Source organism: Hypanus sabinus, chromosome 29, assembly GCF_030144855.1.
Source record: "Hypanus sabinus isolate sHypSab1 chromosome 29, sHypSab1.hap1, whole genome shotgun sequence".
NCBI classification, from domain to species: domain Eukaryota; kingdom Metazoa; phylum Chordata; class Chondrichthyes; order Myliobatiformes; family Dasyatidae; genus Hypanus; species Hypanus sabinus.
The window spans coordinates 39,440,561-39,461,516 of record NC_082734.1 but is presented as its reverse complement, the minus strand read 5'-3'; the positions used below and the strand labels follow the sequence as shown (position 1 = coordinate 39,461,516).

At 48.5% G+C, this 20,956-nt stretch overlaps 1 protein-coding gene and 1 non-coding gene across 5 annotated transcripts in view; both read left to right on the top strand.

Moving 5' to 3' along the window:
* The window catches only part of LOC132383251 (somatostatin receptor type 5-like), a 79,517-nt gene that overhangs the window by 34,585 nt on the left and 23,976 nt on the right, over positions 1–20,956 (top strand). The window contains exons 1-2 of one of the 4 annotated variants that reach the window (XM_059954190.1): positions 13,661–13,704; positions 18,044–18,233. The exons of 2 other annotated variants lie outside the window; for them this stretch is intronic. The gene's annotated coding sequence lies outside the window, so the exon portion shown is untranslated. Of the gene's footprint in view, positions 1–13,660; positions 13,955–18,043; positions 18,234–20,956 lie in introns of those variants that run through there. One more of the 4 variants, XM_059954189.1, reaches the window with a different exon arrangement.
* LOC132383303 (U8 small nucleolar RNA) lies at positions 13,694–13,818 on the top strand. Its single transcript, XR_009508620.1, has one exon. It is a non-coding gene; the product is annotated as a U8 small nucleolar RNA (small nucleolar RNA).

Genomic DNA, 20,956 nt, shown 5'->3' with positions numbered 1-20,956 from the left:
ATAGAATCTGTGAAAAACCATATATAAACAAAGACTGACGAACAACCAATGTGCAAAAGAAGACAAACTACAAATAAAAGAAAAAAGAATACTGAGTACAAGTTGCAAAAGTCCTTGAATGTGAATCTGTAAGTCACAGATTCATTTCAGAGTTGTGGTGAATGAAAGACTCACACTGGTTCAGAAGCCTGATTAATAACTGTTCCTGAACCTGACGGTGTTGGACCTTCTCAATGGTTAGTAACGAGAAGAGAGCAGAGCCTGAATGGTGGGAGTCCTTGATGACAGATGCTGCTTTCTTGTGGCAGCGCCCCCAGGTGTATACTCTCAATGGTGGAGAGGGCTTTGCTTGTGATGGACTGGGCTCTATCCACCATTTTCTGTTGACCTTTCTGTCCTGGACATTGGTGTTTCTATACCAGGCCGTGATGCAACTGGTTAGTATCTACTCCACTGTGCCACTATAGAAGTTCGTTAAAGCTTTTGCTGACCCATGGACACAACATGAACACAAGATACCTTACTGACTGAGAGCAAAGATAGTTCTTGGTACTCTGGCGATCGTCACCACTCAAGGAACAACAGTTTGTCTGACTTATTCCGCATCTAGCCCAGTCCGTCATAGGACCGTCAATGGTGGCCTTCCCCACCATTCAACACTGCCACCAGAAAGCAGCATCCATCATCAAGGGCCCCCACCATGTTCTCTTCTCGCCCCTGCCTTTGGGAAGGAGGTACAGGAGTCTTAGGCCCATAGCATCAGGAACAGTTATTACCCTTTAACCATCAGTCTGCTGAACCAGCCAGGACAACTTCACTCACCACAACAGTGAACTGATTCTGCAACCTATCGACTCACTTAACCCTACAACTCATCTTCTCAATAGCATGTATTTATTCATCTATCTGTTTAATTTTTTTTTGTATTTGCACAGTCTCTCTTCATTTGCACTTTGGTTGTCAGTTTCTGTGCAGTTTTTCACTGATTCCACTGTATTTCTCTGTTCCAGTGTGAACGCTCACAAGGAGATGAATCCTGGTAGTCCATAGTGACATAAAGCATACTAGGCAATGACTTTACCTTGAATTTTGAACTCAGATTTGATATTTACAGCAGCTTGCAATGTTTGTTTTCTCTTTACCTGTGCCGGCACAGTAAGAATGCTTCAATAATATAAACACAATTAATTGGGTGTAAAATATTTTCAGTCTTCCAATGAAGTGAGACCAGTTTCCTGATTGTTGAGAGTATTGAGAGTGTGGCAACAATGCAGCTCTCATCACCATCAAACACTATGTGGGTTGCTTTCTCTGGAGTGGCAGAGGCCAAGGGGAGAGCTGGTGAAAGTTTAGAAACACAGATGGAATAGACAGCCAGTATCTATTGGTAGACAACAGTTTTACAGGTAAAGATAAAAATTAGCTTTAATCATCAAATGAACTTTAAAACATACAGTGAAATGTGCCGTTTGTATCAACTACCAACACATTCTGCGGATGTTCCAGGAATCCAGGTGTTGCCATGCCCACAACTTAGTAACCCTAACATGTGTGCCTTTGAAATGTGGGAGGAAACCAGAGCACCCAGAGGAAACCCACATGGTCACGAGGAGTATGTACAAACTCCTTTCAGGCGGCAGCAGGAATTGAACCCTGATCACTGATGTCCATTTCCCTACAGATGCTGCCTGACCCAAAAGATGATAAGATACAGCAGCAGAATGAGGCCATTCGGCTCATTGAGTCTGCTCCACCATTCCATCATGGCTGATTAATTTTCCCTCTCAACCCCATTCTCATGCCTTCTGCCTGTAACCTTTGAAACCCTTATCAAGAACCTATCAAACTCCACTTTAAATATACCCTTTAAATGAATTGATCTCCACCGCCATCTGTAGCAATAAATTCCACAGATTCACCAACCTCTGGCTATATAAATTCCTCATCATCTCTATTCTAATGGGACATCCTTGTATACTGAGGCTGTGCCTCTGGTCAAAGACTCATTTCCACATCTACGTACTCTATTGAGGCATTTTAATATTTGATAGGTTTTTATGAGATTTCCCTGTCTTATACCTCAAGACTCCAGCAAATACAGGCTCAGAACCATCAAACGCTCTGATGCACCATCAATAACTGAGACGTAAGGCGAGATATCGGCTTTTATTGACTGGAAGAAGGAACCAGGAGTGAGTGTCCATCATACTATGTCCTGGAGACTGAGGCCGAGCGTCAGGCCTCAGATCGCCTTTATACAGGGGCCTGTGGGAGGAGCCACAGGAGCAGTCAGCAGGGGGCGTGTCCAGACAGGCACATAGTTCACCACACGCTCCTCGTATGTTAACCCTTTCATTCCGGGGTCACTCTCATGAATCTCCTCTCCAGTGCCGGCACATCCTTTCTTGGATAAGGGGCCTAAAACTGCTCACAGTGTTTCAAAATGTGGTCTGACCAATGTCTTATAAAACAGTTTTAAGTCGTTGGAAGATGGATGACAAGCTGGATGATGAAACATTTCTCACATGAAGGGTGGTGAGGTCTAAAACTATTTGCTGAAAAGAGTGTTGGAGGTATTGTGAACCATCGTCACACTCAAAAATGACCTAATTCTCTCTTCTCCCCTCTCCCATTGGGCAGAAGATACAAAACCCTGAATGCACGTTCAAGGACAGCTTCAATCCCCACAGCCAGAGGGCTGGAATGATAAAATGGACTCTTGACCTCACAATCTACCTTGTTATGATCTTGCACCTTAGTGTCTACATGTTACACTTTATTACATACACATTGCGTCACAGCACTAGCCCTTCTCTGGTTACTTTTATCTGTAAGGTGTCTTCCTCGGTTCAAAGATTTCTATAGATGGAACTGCAGCCATGAAATTAAATGGCACTTACTTCTGGGAAGGGCAGCAATGGTAAATTTAGATAAGATACTGAAGAGCAGAGACATAGCATTGACGATGAAGATTCGAATAGTGATGTCTGCGGTATTTCCAGTTCTGATATATGGCTGTGAGAGCTGGACAGTAAGGCTGAACACAAAAGAATCGATGCCTTTGAACTTGGATGCTGGAGGAAAATGTTAGAGTTCGTTAGACAACAAGAAGATCCAACATGTCAATATAACAATAACAAACATATAACAATCACAGCACGGAAACAGGCCATCTTGGCCCTCCTAGTCCGTATTTGAATTATTACATATTACTTGAAGAAGTACAGCTAGACTGCTCACTAGGAGGCTTTATTATGAGACAAAAGCTCAAATATTTTGGCCACATCATGATTCCTTGGAGAAGACTCTCATGTTAAGTATAACAGAAGGTAAGAGAAGGAGAGGACGACAGAGTCTACAGTGGATAGATAATATTACTCAGACAATGCGTATGACCTTGGGGGATCTTAGAGAGGTGGTTTCCAGCAAGAAGGCTTGGTGTCCATGAGGTCACAAAGAGTCGGACTCGACTTAATGACTGAACAACAACAGCAACAGACCCTTCAGCCCATGACGTTCGGCCCCCCTTTAAACTTGCTCAAAGACCAATTTAACCCTACACCACCCACACAGCCCTCCATTTTTCTATCATCCATGTGCCAATCTAAGAGTTTTTAAATATGTTCCTAATGTATCTGTCTCTACCACTATCCCTAGCAGGGCATTCCACCATCTGTTGTGTAAAATAACTTGCCTCTGGCATTCCCTCCATACTTCCCTCCAATCACATTAAAATTAATACAATAAGACCTAGGAGCAGAATTAGGCCATTTAGCCTATCGAGTCTGTTCCAACATTCCATCATGGCTGATTTATTATCCTTATCAACCCAATTCTCCTGCCTTCTCCCTGTAATCTTTGATGCGCTGATTAATTAAAAACCCATCAATCTCACCTTAAATAAACCCAATGAATTGGCCTGCACAACCATCTAAGGCAAAGAATTCCACAGATTCATCACCCATTGCCTAAAGAAAATTTTCCTCATCTCTGTTCTAAATGGATGTCTTGTGGCGACCCATTTCCTGGCACATCCGAACCGGCTCACAATTAGATAGCCTACGGGGGTTTGCGAGCACAGAGCTTTGGAGCCTCTGCGCCATGGGGGGCAGGTTGAGGGAGGCTTAAAAGTGAGGCTGAGGATTTCGAATAAGGTTTTTCCTTCGACTGCAGTTACCGACTCCGTGTCGTAATTTTAGCGCTGCGTGTAGCACACCGCTACAATTGGTGACCCCGACGGTCCAAACGATTTTTGGACCAGAAATGACCGACGCCGCCTCTGTTCATGCGGTTTCGTTGAAACTGCCAGGTTTCTGGACACAGCGCCCGGACCTATGGTTCCAGCAAGCCGAAGCCCAATTCCACGTTCGCCGGATCACCTCAGAAGACACCCGCTACTACTACGTGGTGAGCTCCCTCGACCAGGACACAGCGGCCCAGGTCGCGGAGTTTGTACAGTCGCCCCCGGCAGATGGCAAGTACACGGAATTCAAAGCCCTGCTCCTCAGGACTTTTGGACTCTCACGGCGCAAGCGGGCTGCCCGTTTACTGCACCTGGATGGCTTGGGCGACAGACCTCCATCGGCTTTAATGAATGAGATGTTGTCTCTCGCCGACGGACACACACCCTGCCTCATGTTTGAGCAGGCAATCCTGGAGCAGCTGCCCGAGGACACACGCCTGCTGCTGTCCGACGCGGATTTCAGTGACCCCCGGAAGGTGGCAGCCCGGGCGGACTTGCTGTGGAACGCCAAAAAGGTGAACGGGGCGTCCATCGCACAGATCTCCCAGCCACGCTCCCGGCAGCAAACCAGTCCAGGCCCAGCCGCAGAGCCCGCCAAACCCCGGCCCAATGAACACTGGTGCTTCTACCACCAGCGGTGGGGCGCAGAAGCCCGCCGTTGTCGCCCGCCCTGCAGGTTCCCGGGAAACGCCAGGGCCAGCCGCCGCTGATGGCTACGGCGGCTGGCCATCGGGATAGCCTCCTGTATATGTGGGATAGAAGGTCGGGACGCCGGTTTTTGGTCGATACTGGGGCTGAGATCAGCGTTTTACCTCCGACGAGTTACGACACCCGCAGCAGGGCACCGGGTCCCCCCCTGAGGGCCGTGAATGGCAGTACAGTAAGGACCTATGGCACCCGTTAGGTGCAGCTACAGTTCGGCTCCAGCCAGTTCACGTGGGACTTCACACTGGCCGCTGTAGCCCAACCGCTTCTGGGTGCGGATTTTTTGCGGGCTCACAGCCTACTGGTCGACCTGCCCAGGAAGAGACTGGTACACGCCGAGACCTTTCAGACGTTCTCCCTGGGTGCAGCCCAGTTGTCAGCCCCTCACCTCTGCTCCGTCACGCTGTCCGACAACGACTTCACCAGGGTCCTGGCGGATTTCCCATCGGTTCTGGCACTGCAGTTCACAGCGGCCATGCCCCGACATGGCGTACAGCACCACATCCCGACCCAGGGACCACCCCTCCACGCCCGCGCTCGGCGGCTTCCCCCAGACAAGCTCCGACTGGCGAAGGAGGAGTTCCAGAGGATGGAGGAATTGGGGATCATCCGGCGGTCCGACAGCCCATGGGCCTCCCCCCTGCACATGGTGCCCAAAGCGACGGGAGGCTAGAGACCGTGCGGTGACTACTGCAGGCTGAACGAGGCTACCACACCGGACCGCTACCCTGTGCCGCACATTCAGGACTTTGCAGCAAACCTGCACGGCGCACGGATCTTCTCCAAGGTAGACCTCGTCCGAGGGTACCATCAAATCCCAATGCATCCTGACGACGTCCCCAAAACAGCTCTCATCACCCCGTTTGGCCTTTTCGAGTTCCTCCGCATGCCGTTCGGCCTGAAGAATGCCGCACAGACGTTCTAGCGGTTAATGGACGCGGTGGGACGGGACCTGGACTTCGCGTTCATCTATTTGGATGACATCCTCATAGCCAGCAGCAGTCGTCAGGAGCATCTGTCCCACCTCCGTCAACTCTGCGCCCGACTGAGTGAGTACGGTCTTACAATCAACCCGGCCAAATGCCAGTTCGGACTCGATACCATTGACTTCCTGGGCCACAGGATTACTAAAGACGGGGCAACGCCTCTGCCCGCTAAGGTAGATGCGGTCCGCCACTTTCCCCGACCCACCACGATCAAAGGCCTTCAGGAATTCGTAGGTATGGTCAATTTCTACCGCCACACTTCCTCCCTTCAGCTGCCCGGATCATGCGCCCCCTGTTCGCCCTGATGTCAGGTCCGGGCAAGGACATTACCTGGGACGAGGAGTCCGCCGCCACTTTCGTTCAAACGAAGGAAGCTTTGGCGAATGCTGCAATGCTAGTACATCCCAGAATGGACGCCCCTACCGCCCTCGCAGTGGACGCATCTAACACGGCAGTCGGTGGGGTGCTGGAGCAACTCATCACAGGTCGCTGGCAACCCCTGGCGTTTTTCAGCAAACACCTGCGGCCACCCGAGCTCAAGTACAGTGCTTTCGACCGGGAACTGTTGGCGCTCTACCTGGCAATCTGGCATTTCAGGTACTTCCTAGAAGGTCGGCCCTTCACCGCATTCACGGACCACAAACCGCTTACCTTTGCATTTACCAAAGCGTCCGACCCCTGGTCGTCCCGCCAGCAACGCCACCTGTCCTACATCTCTGAATACACGACGGATGTCCGGCACGTCTCGGGTAAGGACAATGTCGTGGCGGATGCGCTCTCTCGCCCTACCGTTCATGCCCTTTCCCAAGGGGTAGACTTTGAGGCACTGGCAGAGGCGCAGCAGGCGGATGAGGAGATTCCGAGCTACAGAACCGCAGTCTCCGGTTTGCAGCTCCAGGACCTCCCCGTGGGCCCGGGTGAGAGGACCCTACTCTGTGACGTCGCCACCGGCCAGCCCCGTCCCGTCGTCCCGACAGCCTGGCAGCGCCATGTTTTCGACTCCATTCATAACTTGGCGCATCCCTCCATCCGGACAACTGTCCGGATGGTTTCCAGCAGGTTCGTTTGGCACGGACTCCGCAAACAGGTCAGTGAATGGGCCAAAACGTGCATGCACTGCCAGACAGCCAAGGTGCAGCGGCACACCAAAGCCCCACCGCAGCAGTTCCATCCCGCCCACCGGCGTTTCAACCACATTCATGTGGATATTGTGGGCCCCCTGCCAGTGTCGCGCGGAGCCTATCACCCACAGTCGAACGGGCTAGTGGAGCGTTTCCACCGTCACCTGAAGTCGGCCCTCATGGCCCGCCTGCGAGGAGCCAACTGGGCGGACGAGCTTCCCTGGGTCCTACTCGGCATCCGCACAGCGCCCAAGGACGACCTGCACGCCTCGTCGGCCGAGTTGGTATACGGCGCGCCCCTGGTCGTCCCCGGAGAGTTCCTACCAGCCCCACGGGGGCAAGAGGAAGATCCCGCAGCAGTCCTGGGCAGACTACGCGAGAAGCTCAGTAACCTGGCCCCCATACCCACTTCACAGCACGGGCGGCACCCTACCTGCGTACCCAAAGACCTACAGAACTGTAAGTTTGTGTTTGTACGAAGGGGCAGGCATCGGCCACCGCTGCAGCGGCCATATGAGGGGCCGTTTATGGTGCTCCGGAACAACGGGTCCACGTTCATGCTGGACGTTGGGGGGAAAGAGGAGATTTTCACGGTGGACCGCCTCAAACCGGCCCATGTGGACCTGGCGCCACCGGCCGAGTTTCCGGCACCTCGGCGCAGAGGCCGACCTCCCAAGCAGGTTCTGGCCCAGACTGTGGACATTGGGGGGTGTATCGCCGGTTCTGGGGGGGGTGGGGGGGGGGGGGGTTATGTGGCGACCCATTTCCTGGCACATCCGAACCAGCTCACAATTAGATAGCCTACGGGGGTTTGCGATCACAGAGCTTTGGAGCCTCTGCGCCACAGGGGGCAGGTTGAGGGAGGCTTAAAAGTGAGGCTGAGGATTTCGAATAAGGTTTTTCCTTCGACTGCAGTTACCGACTCCGTGTCGTAATTTTAGCGCTGCGTGTAGCACACCACTACAGTCTCTCAATTCTGAGGCTGTGCCCTCTGGTCCTAGACTTCCTTTCCACATCCACTCTTTCAATATTCGATAGGTTTCAATGAGATTTCCCCCCCCCCCCCATTCTTCTAAGCTCCTATCAGTAAAGGCCTAGAGCCATCAAACGCTCCCCATATGTTAACCCTTTCATTCCTGGGATCATTCTCATGAACCTCCTCCAGTGCCAGCAATTCCATCTTGGATAAGGGGCTCAAGACTGCTTATGGTGCGATCTGACCAAAGCCTCAGCATTACACCGTTGCTTTTCTATTCCAGTCTTCTCGAAATGGCTGCTAACATTGCATTTGCCTTCCTCACCACTGACTCAACCTGAAGTTAACCTTTAGGGAATCTTGCATGAGGACTCCCAAGTCCCTTTGCACCTCTGATTTTTTTGAAATTTTCTCCCTATTTACAAAATTGTTCATGCCTTTATTAAAGTGCATGATTATGCACTTCCCTACATTATATTCCATCTACCAGTTCTTTACTCATTCCCCCAGTCTGTATAAATCTTTCTGTAGATACACTGCTTCCTCAACACTACTTGTCCTTCCACCTATCTTCATATCATCCACAAACTTTGCCACAAACCAATCAATTCCTTAATCCAAATAATTGACATACAATGTGAAAAGAAGTGGTCCCAACACTGACCCCAGTGGAACACCACTGGTCACTAGAGACCAACCAGAAAAGGCCCCTTTATTCCCACTCTTTGTCTCCTGACAATCAACCAATCTTTTATCTCTTTCTGTAATATCATGGATTCTTGTTAAACAACCTCATGTGTGACACTGTGTCAAAGACCTTCTGAAAATCCAAATAACCAGCATCCACTGACTCTCCTTTGACAATCCTCCCTGTATTTCCTCAAAGAGTTCCAACAGATTTGTTTGGCAATATTTCCTCTTTAGGCTGACCTTGGCCTATTTTATCATGTGCCTCCAAGTAGTCCGAAACCCCATCCTTAATAATAGACTCCAACACCTTTCCAACCACTGATGTCACGCTAACTGGCCTATGTTTTCCTTTCTTCTGCCTCCATCCGTGGAAGGGATGGAACAGTGGAATGACACTTGCAATTTTCTAGTCATCAGGAACCATTCCAGAATCTACTGATTCTTGAAAGATCATTAATGCCTCCACAATCTCTTCAGCCACCTCTTTCAGAATCTTGGGGCATAGTCCATCTGGTCCTAGTGACTATCTACCTTCAAACTTTTCATCTTCACAGTCACCTTCTCCTTAGTAATAGCAACAACACCCACTTCTGTCCTCTGACACTTTCACATTTCTGGCATAATGCTTGTGTCTTCCACAGTGAAGACGGATGCAAAATATTTATTCAGTTCCTCCACCTATTCTTTGTCCCTGATTGCTACCTTTCCAGCATAATTTTCCAGTAGTCCAATATCCACTCTCGTCTCTCTTTTACTCCTTATTTATCTGAAAATTACATTTTGTATCCTCTTTCATATTATTGGCTAGCTTATCCTCACATTTCATCTTTTCTCTCTTCTGGCTTTTTAGTTGCCTTCTGTTGTTTTTTTAAAGCTTCCCAGTCCTGTACCTTTCCACTAATTTTTGCTGTATCGTATACCTTCTCTTTTGCTTTGATTTCCCTTGTCTTGACTTGAAAAATGCTTCATCATTGGGATGTATCTTATCTGCTCCTTCTGAATTTCCCAGAGAAACACCAACCATTGCTGTCCTGCCCTGCTATTGTTCCGTCTGATCGACTCCTCTCTCTTGCTTCTGTAATTCCCTTTACTCCACAGTAATACTGATACATCTGACTTTAACGTTTCCCTCTCAAATTGCAGGATGAATTCTATCATATTATGATCACTGCCTCCTAAAGGTTCTGTTACCTTAAGCTTCCTGATCAAATTTGGGTCATTAGTTAACACCAAACCCAGAATTGCCGCTCCCCTAGACGACTGAACCATATACTGCTCTAAAAAGCCTTCTTGTGGGTATTCTACAAATTCCCTCTATTGGGACCCAGCACCAACCGGATTTTCCCAATCTACCTGCATATTGAAATCCCCCATGGTTATTGCTACAACAACACACACAAAATGCTGGTGGAACACAGCAGGCCAGACAGCATCTATAGGGAGAAGCGCTGTCGACGTTTCGGGCCGAGACCCTTCGTCAGGAATTGTTTGAATTTCCAGCATCTGCAGATTTCCTCGTGTTTGATGATTATTGCAACGTTGCCTTTTCTATCTCCGGTTGTAATTTTCAGCCCACATCCTGGTTACCGTTTGGATGATGTGTTTAATTCCCATCAGGATCATTTTACCCCTGCAGTTTCTTAACTCAACCCACAAGGATCTTATGTCATCCTGATCCTATGCCACCTCTTTTTTACCGATAGAGCTACCCCACCCCCTCTGCCTACCTACCTGTCCTTTCGATACAAGGTGTATCTTTCAATATTAAGGTCCCAACTATGATCTTCTTACAACCACGACTCGGAGATGCTCACAACGTCATTCATGCCAAGATCATCTTCTTATTCCGTATACTGCATGCATTCAAATATAACACCTTCCGTCATGTATTCATCACCCTTTTTGGTTTTGCTTACCTGTTACACTTTAATTCATCTGACTGATTGCAATCTTGCCCAATCATCTGCCTGTCCTTGCTCACAGTCTCACTACACACTGCATCTAGTTGTACACCAACTACCCCATCCTTAGCCCTATTACTCCTGTTCCCATTCCTCGCCAAATTAGTTGAAACCCTTTCCAACTGGTCTAGCAAAACTGTCCACAAGGATATTGGTCCCCCTCGGGCTCAGGTGTAGCCTGTCCTTTTTGTACAGGTCATACCTTCCCAATGATCCTGAAATCTGAAACCCTGCCACCCCCCCCGCACCAATTCTTCAGCCAAACATTCTTCTGCCAAATCACCCTATTCTTACCCTCACTAGCACATGGTAGAGTAGAAATCCAGAGGTTACTACCTTGAGGTCCTGCTTTTCAACTTTCTGCCTAACTCCCTATATTCTCTCTTCAGGACCTTTTCCTACCTATGTAATTGGTACCAATATATACCATGACCTCAGGCTGTTCACCCTCCCCCTTGAGAATGCCGTGGACCCAATCCAGGACGTCCCTGGGAGGCATCACACCATCTGGGTGTCTTTTTCAAGTCCACAGAATCTGCTTTCCGTTTCTCGAATTCTGGAATCCCCCATCTCTATTGCCTTCCTCTTCTTCCCCCTTCCTATCTGAGCAATAGAACCTGACTCAGTGCCAGGTTCCCTCACTAGATCATTGCCCTCCAGTGATATGCAAAGAGGTATATTTATTATTGAAGGGAAGGGCATAAGCGTACTCTACAATGACTGCCTACTCCCTTTCCCTCTACTGATGCTCACCCATGTACCTTCCTCCTGCAACCTCAGGGTAACTACCTCCCAGTACCTCCTCATTCTCCTGTATCAGCTGAAGGTAAGCGAGCTTCACACGATCTCTCAGGAGCTGCAGCTTTTTGCAGTTGTCAGGGGGACTGGGTGTCTCCCAGATTTCCCACACCTCTCACAAGGAACATACCACTGACTCTGGACCCATTCTCAGTGCACTAGCTGTGTACTAACAAAAAAAACCTTATTAGAATCTCTCTTACTTGGAACCTCCACCTTTGCTTGCCCAAGCCTATCGAACCAAAGCCAGACCACTCTAACATTGTCCAACTCCAATAATGGCAGCTCTGCTTCAACCTCCTTTCTTTTTATTCACCCGAGCTGATTGCTGCCCACTGAGAAAAAATGATCTGAGCCCTTTTTAAAGCTCGTGCTGCATCATCAACGAACGACCTGTCATGCTGATTGCCACCAGACGAGAAAAAATCCAAAAAGTACCCGAGCCCTTATTGAGCCTCATGCTGCATCACCAATGAATGAATGACCTCTCCCACTGATTGCCACCAGATGAGAGAAAAAAATGAAGCCCCTTTATATTAGTAATTTATGCCCAGGGAAAATTTTGTGGCTATCCACTAGATCTATGCCTCATATGATCTTGTACAACTTTATCAGTCACCTCTTGCCCTCCTTTGCTCCAAAGAGAAAAGCCCCAGCTCACTCAACCCATCCTCATTAGACATGTTCACTAATCTTGGTAAATCTCCTCTGCACCCTCTCTAAAGCTTCCACATCCCTCCCTTCCTATAATGATGTGACCAGACCTGACCACAGTTCTCCAAGTGTAGCTTAACCAGTGGTGTTGGCGCATGGCCAAGTGGTTAAGGCGTTGGTCTAGTGATCTGAAGATCGCTTGTTCGAGCTAAGGCAGTGTGTTGTGTCCTTGAGCAAGGCACTTAACCACACATTGCTCTACGACAACACCAGTTCCAAGCTATATCGGCCCTTGCCCTTCCCTTGGACAACATCGGTGCCGTGGTGTGGGGAGACTTGCAGCATGGGCAACTGCCAGTCTTCCATGCAACCCTGCCCTGGCCTGTGCCCTGGAAGGTTTCCAAGGCACAAACGATGGTCTGCCAAGACTAACGGGTGTCTATAAGTTTAACCAGTAATGTATAAACATTTCCTCATGGCACATGGATTCAATCCTCTGAATAATGTGTAGGGAACACACCATATGCCCTATCAACTTGTGTGACAATGTTGAGCAATCTATGGATGTGGACCCCAAGATCTCTCTATTCCTCCAAACTGTTAAGAATCCTGTACTCTGCCTTTAAATTTGACCTTCCAAAGTGAATCACTTTTCTGAGATGAATCCATCTTCATCAGGTATTGTATGATGTGGGCAATCACAGTCTTCCATCTGTCTACCGAGCAAGGGACCATTGCCCGTGGGGAAGCCCCCCTTCATTCATTTACTCTTTAACCACGACCATGATTGTTCCTGAGAAACTTTTCTACAGAAAATTCTACAGCATTTTCTACATTGCTTTCTTTTGGGCAGTCTCTTTATGAGACAAGTGACCGCTGCCGTTATTGCAGCTGCCATCAGGAAGAAAGTACAGGAAACTCAGGACTCGCACCAAGTTCAGAAACAGTTATGACCCCTCAACCATCAGGAGAAAATGAAACTCAGGGTTGTATATGGTGACGTATAGGTACTCTGATAATAAATTTATTTCAATCTTTTTATGTTTATTGTGCATTCAGTCATTGATCTACCTCATTGATTGATCTGTCTGAACAGCATGCAAGACAAGCTTTTCACTGTATCTCCCTTCACCTGACAATAATAAACCAATTCTAATTTATGAAATAAAAGCTTTATTTTGTTCTATTTAATTTTGAAAAGTAAATCTCCTTCTCGCTCCAAAGTTTCCCATCTGGTCGACCTTGGCACGAGCAAACAATTAATGCTGGAGAAACTCCTAAGTTCAAAGCTGGAAGAAGTTCAAAGTTTCGAGGAGCTTACTCCGCCCATGGACCCTGATTTGCTTGACGCAGGCACATAATCTGCAATGCATTATGGGTTTCCTGATGCCGGGAAAAAAGCAAACAGTTGATAATCTTTAGATTTTGAATCGAGTTTTGTCCATATATGTGAAAAAGCACTACAGTGAACTGTAGACAGTATAGTTTATACGCTGAGTACTGTAACCTAAATGTGTGTGGCTAGTTGTTGGTATTGATCTGCCGATGATTCGGGGTTATTATCAGTGAGGTATATCCTTACCTGTTGCTGTTTTGCAGCAGAAATGATGAATGGTGATAATGAGTTGGTGATTAACTTGCTCCCACCCTGAGAGGCTGACAACCCTGTCAGGACCATTCTGACTGCTAGCAATCTTTTCTCAGCGTTAAACGGTGGTGTGTAATGGCTAACTGCGAGCTCTGGTCACAGCTCTGAGAGGAGGAGGAGGAGGAGGAGGAGGAGCAGCAGCTGCCTGGGGGCCGTTATGTAGAAAGTGAAAGTAATGCTGAATAGCGGTAGTCATCATGCTTCCGCTTTCTCTGTTCATGTTTAATAATTTTCAATAGTCAGGCTTTGCGGGTGTGTACCGAAGGAAGCCTGCAACGCAGGTAAAATGGCTGCAGGAACTCTGATACTCCCCCCTGGAAGCCTATCCTGGGACTGGAAGGCTGTGTGTGGGTGGCTGGGAAGAAGAGAAATGAGCTTGTTTTTCTTGCATGTTGTGTTCTGTCTTGTTCAGCGCACCATGCTGTCAGCCTTGGAACATGTAACAACTTTTCCCTTGGATTTTTACACGTGTAAATTAATAAGTTGGAAATCCGAAAGATACTGCCTGACCTGCTGAATTTCTCCAGAATTTTATTTATCAAGCTTTGCAGTGTCTGCAGGATATCTTGTGTTTATGAGAATTGCACTGCACTGTCTCTCTAAACGCTCAAAGATCCTGCTTCTCAGCATCTTCCCCAACAACTTGCCCACTGAAGTAAGAATCACAGGCCTATACTATAATTTCCTGGGTTATTTCTACTCCCTTTCTTGAACAAGGGAACAACATTTGCAACCTTCCAGTCTTCTGGTGCTCATTGCCAGAAGCTCAGCAATCCCCTCCCTCACTTCCCATGCTAGCCCGGGGTATACCTCAGCCAGTCCCAGTGACTCATCTAACTTAATACCATCAGCACATCCTCTTTCTTAATGTCTATACACTCAAGTGTTTCAGTCACTGTAAGTTATCACCACAATTGCCAAGGTTCTTTTCTGTGGTGAATGCTGAAGAAAAGTATTCATTAATTCCCTCCGCTACCTCCTCCTGCTCCATGCACGTTTCCACTCTCGCTCCTGATTGGTCCGATTATCACATGGCTCATCCTCTTGCTCTTCACGTACTTAGAAACATAGAAAATCTACATCTCAACACAGGCCCTTCGCCCACAAAGTTGTGTCAAACGTGTCCCTACCTTAGAAATTACTAGGCTTACCTATAGCCCTCTATTTTTCTAAGCTCCATGTACCTATCCAAAAGTCTCTTAAAAGACCCTATCGTAACCGCCCCCACCACCGTTGCTGGCTGCCCATTCCACACTCTCACCACTCTCTGAGTAAAAAACTTAACCTTACTTTACCTACTCCCCAGCACCTTAAACCTGTGTCCTCTTGTGGCAACCATTTCAGCCCTGGAAAAAAGCCTCTGACTATCCACACAATCAATGCCTTTCATCACCTTATACACCTCTATCAGATCACTTCTCATCCTCCAACACTCCAAGGAGAAAAGACCGAGTTCACTCAACCTATTCTCATAAGGCATGCTCCCCAATCCAGGCAACATCCTTGTAAATCTCCTCTGCACCCTTTCTGTGGCTTCCACATCCTTCCTGTAGTGAGGTGACCAGAACTGAGCACAGTACTCCAAGTGGGGTCTGACCGGGGTCCTATGTAGCTGCAACATTACCTCTCGGCTCTAAATTCAATTCCACGATTGATGAAGGTCTTCTTAACCAGAGAGTCAACCTGCACAGCTGCTTTGAGCGTCCTATGGACTTGGACCCCTCTGATCCTCCACACTGCCAAGAGTCTTACCATTAATACCATATTCTGCCATCATATTTGACCTTCCAAAATGGACCATTTCACACCTATCTGGATTGAACTCCATCTGCCACTTCTCAGCCCAGTTTTGCATCCTATCAATGTCCCGCTGTAACCTCTGACAGCCCTCTATACTATCCACAACACCTCCAACTTTTGTGTCATCAGCAAATTTACTAACTCATCCTTCCACTTCTTCATCCAGGTCATTTATAAAAATCACAAAGAGTAGGGTCCCAGAACAGATCCCTGAGGCACACCACTGGTCACCGAACTCCATGCAGAATATAACCCATCTACAACCACTCTTTGCCTTCTGTGGGCAAACCAGTTCTGGATCCACTTGCATCCCATGCCTCCTTACTTTCTCAAAAAGCCTTGCATGGGATACCTTGTCAAATGCCTTGCTGAAATCCATATACACTACATCTACTGCTCTTCCTTCATCAATGTGTTTAGTCACAACCTCAAGAAATTCAATCAGGCTCGTAAGGCACGACCTGCCCTTGACAAAGCCATGCTGACTATTCCTAATCATATTATACATCTTATCCATCAACTTACCAACCACTGAAGTAAGACTCACTGGTCTATAATTTCCTGGGCTATCTCTACTCCCTTTCTTGAATAAGGGAACAACATCCTCAATCCTCCAATCCTCCGGAACCTCTCCCGTCCCCATTGATGATGCAAAGATCATCGCCAGAGGCCCAGCAATCTCCTCCCTCATCTCCCACAGTTGCTTGGGGTACATTTCATACGGTCCCGGCAACTTATCCAACTTCATTCTTTCCAAAAGGTCCAGCACATCCTCTTTCTTAATATCTACATGCTCAAGCTTTTCAGTCTGCTGAAAGTGATCTTGAAGAATGCCTTAATCCTGCTCACCAAGGCCTTCTCATGGTCCCTTCTAACTCTCCTAATTTCATTCATGGGCTCCTTCCTGGCACTCTAGTGTCAAGGTAAAGGAGATAGAGTTGTGATCACTACCTCCAAAATGCTCTCCCACCAGAAGGTCTGATACCTGATCAGGTTCATTTATCAGTATCAGATCAAGTACAGCCTCTCTTCTAGTTGGCTTATCTACACAATGTGTCAGGAAACCTTCCTGACACATCTGACAAACTCCACCCCCATCTAAACCCTTTGTGCCAAAGAGATGCCATCAATATTAGGAAAGTTAAAATCTTCTGTCATAACAACTCTCTTATTATTGCACCCTTTCAGAATCTGCCTCCCTATCTGCTCCTCAATATTATTGGGGGGGGGGGGTCTATAAAAATATCCAGTAGAGTTATTGCCCCCTTCCTGTTTATGACTTCCACCCACAATCCCTCCATGACTTTCTCCTTCTCTGCAGCCGTAATACTAACTCTAATTAGCAATGCCACACCCCACCTCTTTTGCCACGCTCCCTGTCCTTTTTGAAACATCAAAAGCCCGACACATTGAGCAGCCATTCCTGCTCCTGAGACTTCCAGTCTCTGTAATGGCCACAAATCATAGTTCTACCTACCCACCATCTTTTCTCTTAACCCATCATCCCGACTGGGGCATAGACCGCCGAAAGCAGCTTGCTAGAGTCCTCTGTCCTGGGCTGCTCTTTCAAGTTGTCCCAGGTGTGGCTCGTCTTGCTGTATCCAGGGATGAGGTCTTTGGTGCTTCTGTTGGTGTTTCTGTAGTTCTGCGTTTTTACGGGATGGGTTGACAGCCTCGTACCCAACCCTCCTCCTTTCGTAGCCAGGCTTGGGACTGTCCATGGCAGAGTTATGCATGAGAAAGATCTTCCTCAGGTCCCTTTCAAATCCTTCCCGTCTCACCCTAAATCTATGCCCCCTAGTTTTGGAGTCCCATCTCATGCCACGCACCAGTCCAACGAGGTGCAGGAAGAAAATCAGAATCCAGGAATAGGGAGATGGCAGGTTGGGTGAGGAAGCCTTCACTTATTGTGGTACTGTACTACCCCAGGGTGTCATGGGTGTACCAATTAAAGTGGTTTATTCTTGTAAGTACTTTTTATTATGAGTTCAAGAGTCTGATATCAGCAGGACAGAAGAGCAGGACAGTCATTGAGACTGGTGGGACATGCCCTACTCAACGATACAAACACTTTGGAACATGTCACTACAGGCTCAATGACAGATTCTGTCCTTCTGTTAGTCCATAAGACTATTACAGATGGTAGCATAATTAGGCCATTCAGCTCTTTGAGTCTGTTCTGCCATTCTATAATGGCTGATTTATTTTCCCTCTCAACCCCATTATCCTGCACTCTCCCTGTAACCTTTGACACCAATACTAATCCAGCATGCATCATTGGTTAGAAGGTTAATTGGTCATTGTAAGTTGCCCTGTGACTATGCTAGGGTTAAACTGGTGGTTTGCTGGGCACAGCAGCTCAAAGGGCTGGAAGGGCCTGTTCCTCACTGAGTCTCTAAATAAATAAATAACGAGGAGCTTCCTCACCGAGCCCTGACCCTCCCTGTCCTTCCCCATTCAGCATGTCCTTCTGCAGCTGGGATTGTGCCAGTCAGTGCCACGGACAGCTTGATGTGTCCGGCAGACCACCGGGTTCATGACCTTCCAGCTGCACCTGATGTCCGTGGATCGGAGAGTCCTCTCTCACACTGCTGCTTGGGATGAACCGGTCCCTGCAGCTTCCTCTTCGCAAACCCACAGTCCGCAAGGAGGTGAGCAACTGTCTCGTCCTCGCTACGGTTAGCGCAGGCAGTGTGTGGTGCCGTGACTGGCTGGGCTGAGGATGAGAGACGTGATGGAGGTGTGAGAGGAAGAGACAGAGTGAGTAGCCAGCACCCTTTTCCCAGGGCAGCAAAGGCCACTACCAGACTCAAGGACAGTCTAGGGGAGATGTTAGAGGCAGAGAGTGGTGGTAGAGGCTGATACAATACAGATGGGTTTGTGGTCCTGGGAGTGAAAGGGTTAATGTATGAGGAGCATTTGATGGCTGCGCCTATACTCACTGGCGTTTAGAGGAATGGGGAGGTCCTATCAAATGTTGACAGGGTTAGATAGAGTGGATATTGAGGGAAGGAGTCTAGGACCACAGCCTCAGAATGGAATGACATCCCTTTGAGAGCAAGCGAACCCTGATCAGTGATCACTAGTGCTTTAACACGATTGCGTTAACCATACCAGTGCCATAGTACCCTAGCATTTGGAGCCCCAGGAAGGCAAATCCTGTTATCAGAAGTTCCCATCATGTGGGTCGTGCCAACTTCCCACAGCTCTCATTTGGCAGGCGGTACAGAAGCCTGAAATCTCACCCCACCAGCTTCAAGAACAGATACGTCGTTAACCATTTGGTTCTTGAACCAACTGGCAACACCCTTACCACTATCTCAGTACGGCCAACACTATGATCACATTGAGCACAGCCCGAAACTGGACCTTTTGCTTTAATAGTGTTCTTTCTTGTAAAGGTTGTGGATAGCTTATGGTTGTACACCCACCCATCTCCCTTCCCCATCACCAGGTTTCATCTATCATCTAGTTTGTACTTCTTCCCCTCCTCCCATCTTCTTATTCTGGCTTCTGCCCCTTCATTTCCAGTCCCGATGAAGGGTCTCGGTCTGAAACATTGACTGTTTATTCAACACCATAGGTGCTGTCTGACCTGCCGAGTGCCTCTGGTATTTAGAGTTTGTTGCTCTGCATTTTTATTTAAATTTTGCTTTTCTTAGAAATGTTACTTATCTGACGTTATGTGCTGGTGATCCTACTGTGAGTAAGTTTTTCATCGCACCTGTGCTTGCATGTACTTGTGCAGATGGCAATAAGCTTCACTTAGATTGTGACGAGGAGCCAGAAGCAGCCTGACGCAGTCAGTGAGAACAACAAATCCTTCAAGGCTTGTCCTTGCATTGTAATTTTAGATTGTACGTTGGGTGATAAACTTGCACTTTTACTGGTAGATGAACAAACTCAACCAAAACTGCTGAGCTGACAGAAGGTGATGTTCATCCTACCGATTGTCTCTGCCACTGTCAGATTTCAGAATGGACAATGAACCCATGAACACTACCTCTCTATCTTGTTGCACTTATTACTTAATAATATGTATACATAAGTGTATTTCTTGCTGTAATTTGTAGATTTTTTAAATCATGTATTGCTCTGTACTGCTGCCAAAACAAAAACAGATTTCATGACATGTGAGTGATGATAAACCTGATTCTGATGTGGGTCTCTATTGTGGACTGAGAGAGGGAAGGGGCAGGGAGAGGGGAATCATGGTTGGGAAAAGGGGAAGGGAGAGGGGAATCATGGTTGGGGAAAGGGGAAGGGAGAGGGGAATCATGGTTGGGAAAAGGGGAAGGGAGAGGGGAATCATGGTTGGGGAAAGGGGAAGGGAGAGGGGAGGAGGCGGGAAGCACCAGAGAGGTATTCTGTAATGATCAATAAACCAAATGCTTGGAATCAAATGTGACAGCATGGTGTTTCACTCCTCTGCCACCTGTCCCACCCCCCTCCCACAACGCTTCGCCCTCGCCATTCCCAACATCCTTTGTTCCCGCCAGATTACCAGACTGGCTCTCCGCTCCACGTTGACAAAGATAATACTGTGCACGTACAGGTGCTGACAACTTTTGCATAGGGGTGATATTAAACCTGATTCTGATTCTGATTTAGACTTACAAGTAAAAGGACCAGTTTCAAAGGGATTAGCCGCAGGAATGCCACCTGATGCAGGTGACTGGTACAACTGCTGTCCATATTGGAGATCTGCAGCAGTGCCAGGGGTGCTAAGCCAGTCCAAAGCACCCCGCCGGGATGTGTACGACTGGGTGCCAGGCCAGTCCGAAGCACCCCGCCGGGATGTGTACGACTGGGTGCCAGGCCAGTCCGAAGCACCCCGCCGGGATGTGTACGACTGGGTGCCAGGCCAGTCCGAAGCACCCCGCCGGGATGTGTACGACTGGGTGCCAGGCCAGTCCGAAGCACCCCGCCGGGATGTGTACGACTGGGTGCCAGGCCAGTCCGAAGCACCCCGCCGGGATGTGTACGACTGGGTGCCAGGCCAGTCCGAAGCACCCCGCCGGGATGTGTACGACTGGGTGCCAGGCCAGTCCGAAGCACCCCGCCGGGATGTGTACGACTGGGTGCCAGGCCAGTCCGAAGCACCCCGCCGGGATGTGTACGACTGGGTGCCAGGCCAGTCCGAAGCACCCCGCCGGGATGTGTACGACTGGGTGCCAGGCCAGTCCGAAGCACCCCGCCGGGATGTGTACGACTGGGTGCCAGGCCAGTCCGAAGCACCCCGCCGGGATGTGTACGACTGGGTGCCAGGCCAGTCCGAAGCACCCCGCCGGGATGTGTACGACTGGGTGCCAGGCCAGTCCGAAGCACCCCGCCGGGATGTGTACGACTGGGTGCCAGGCCAGTCCGCAGCACC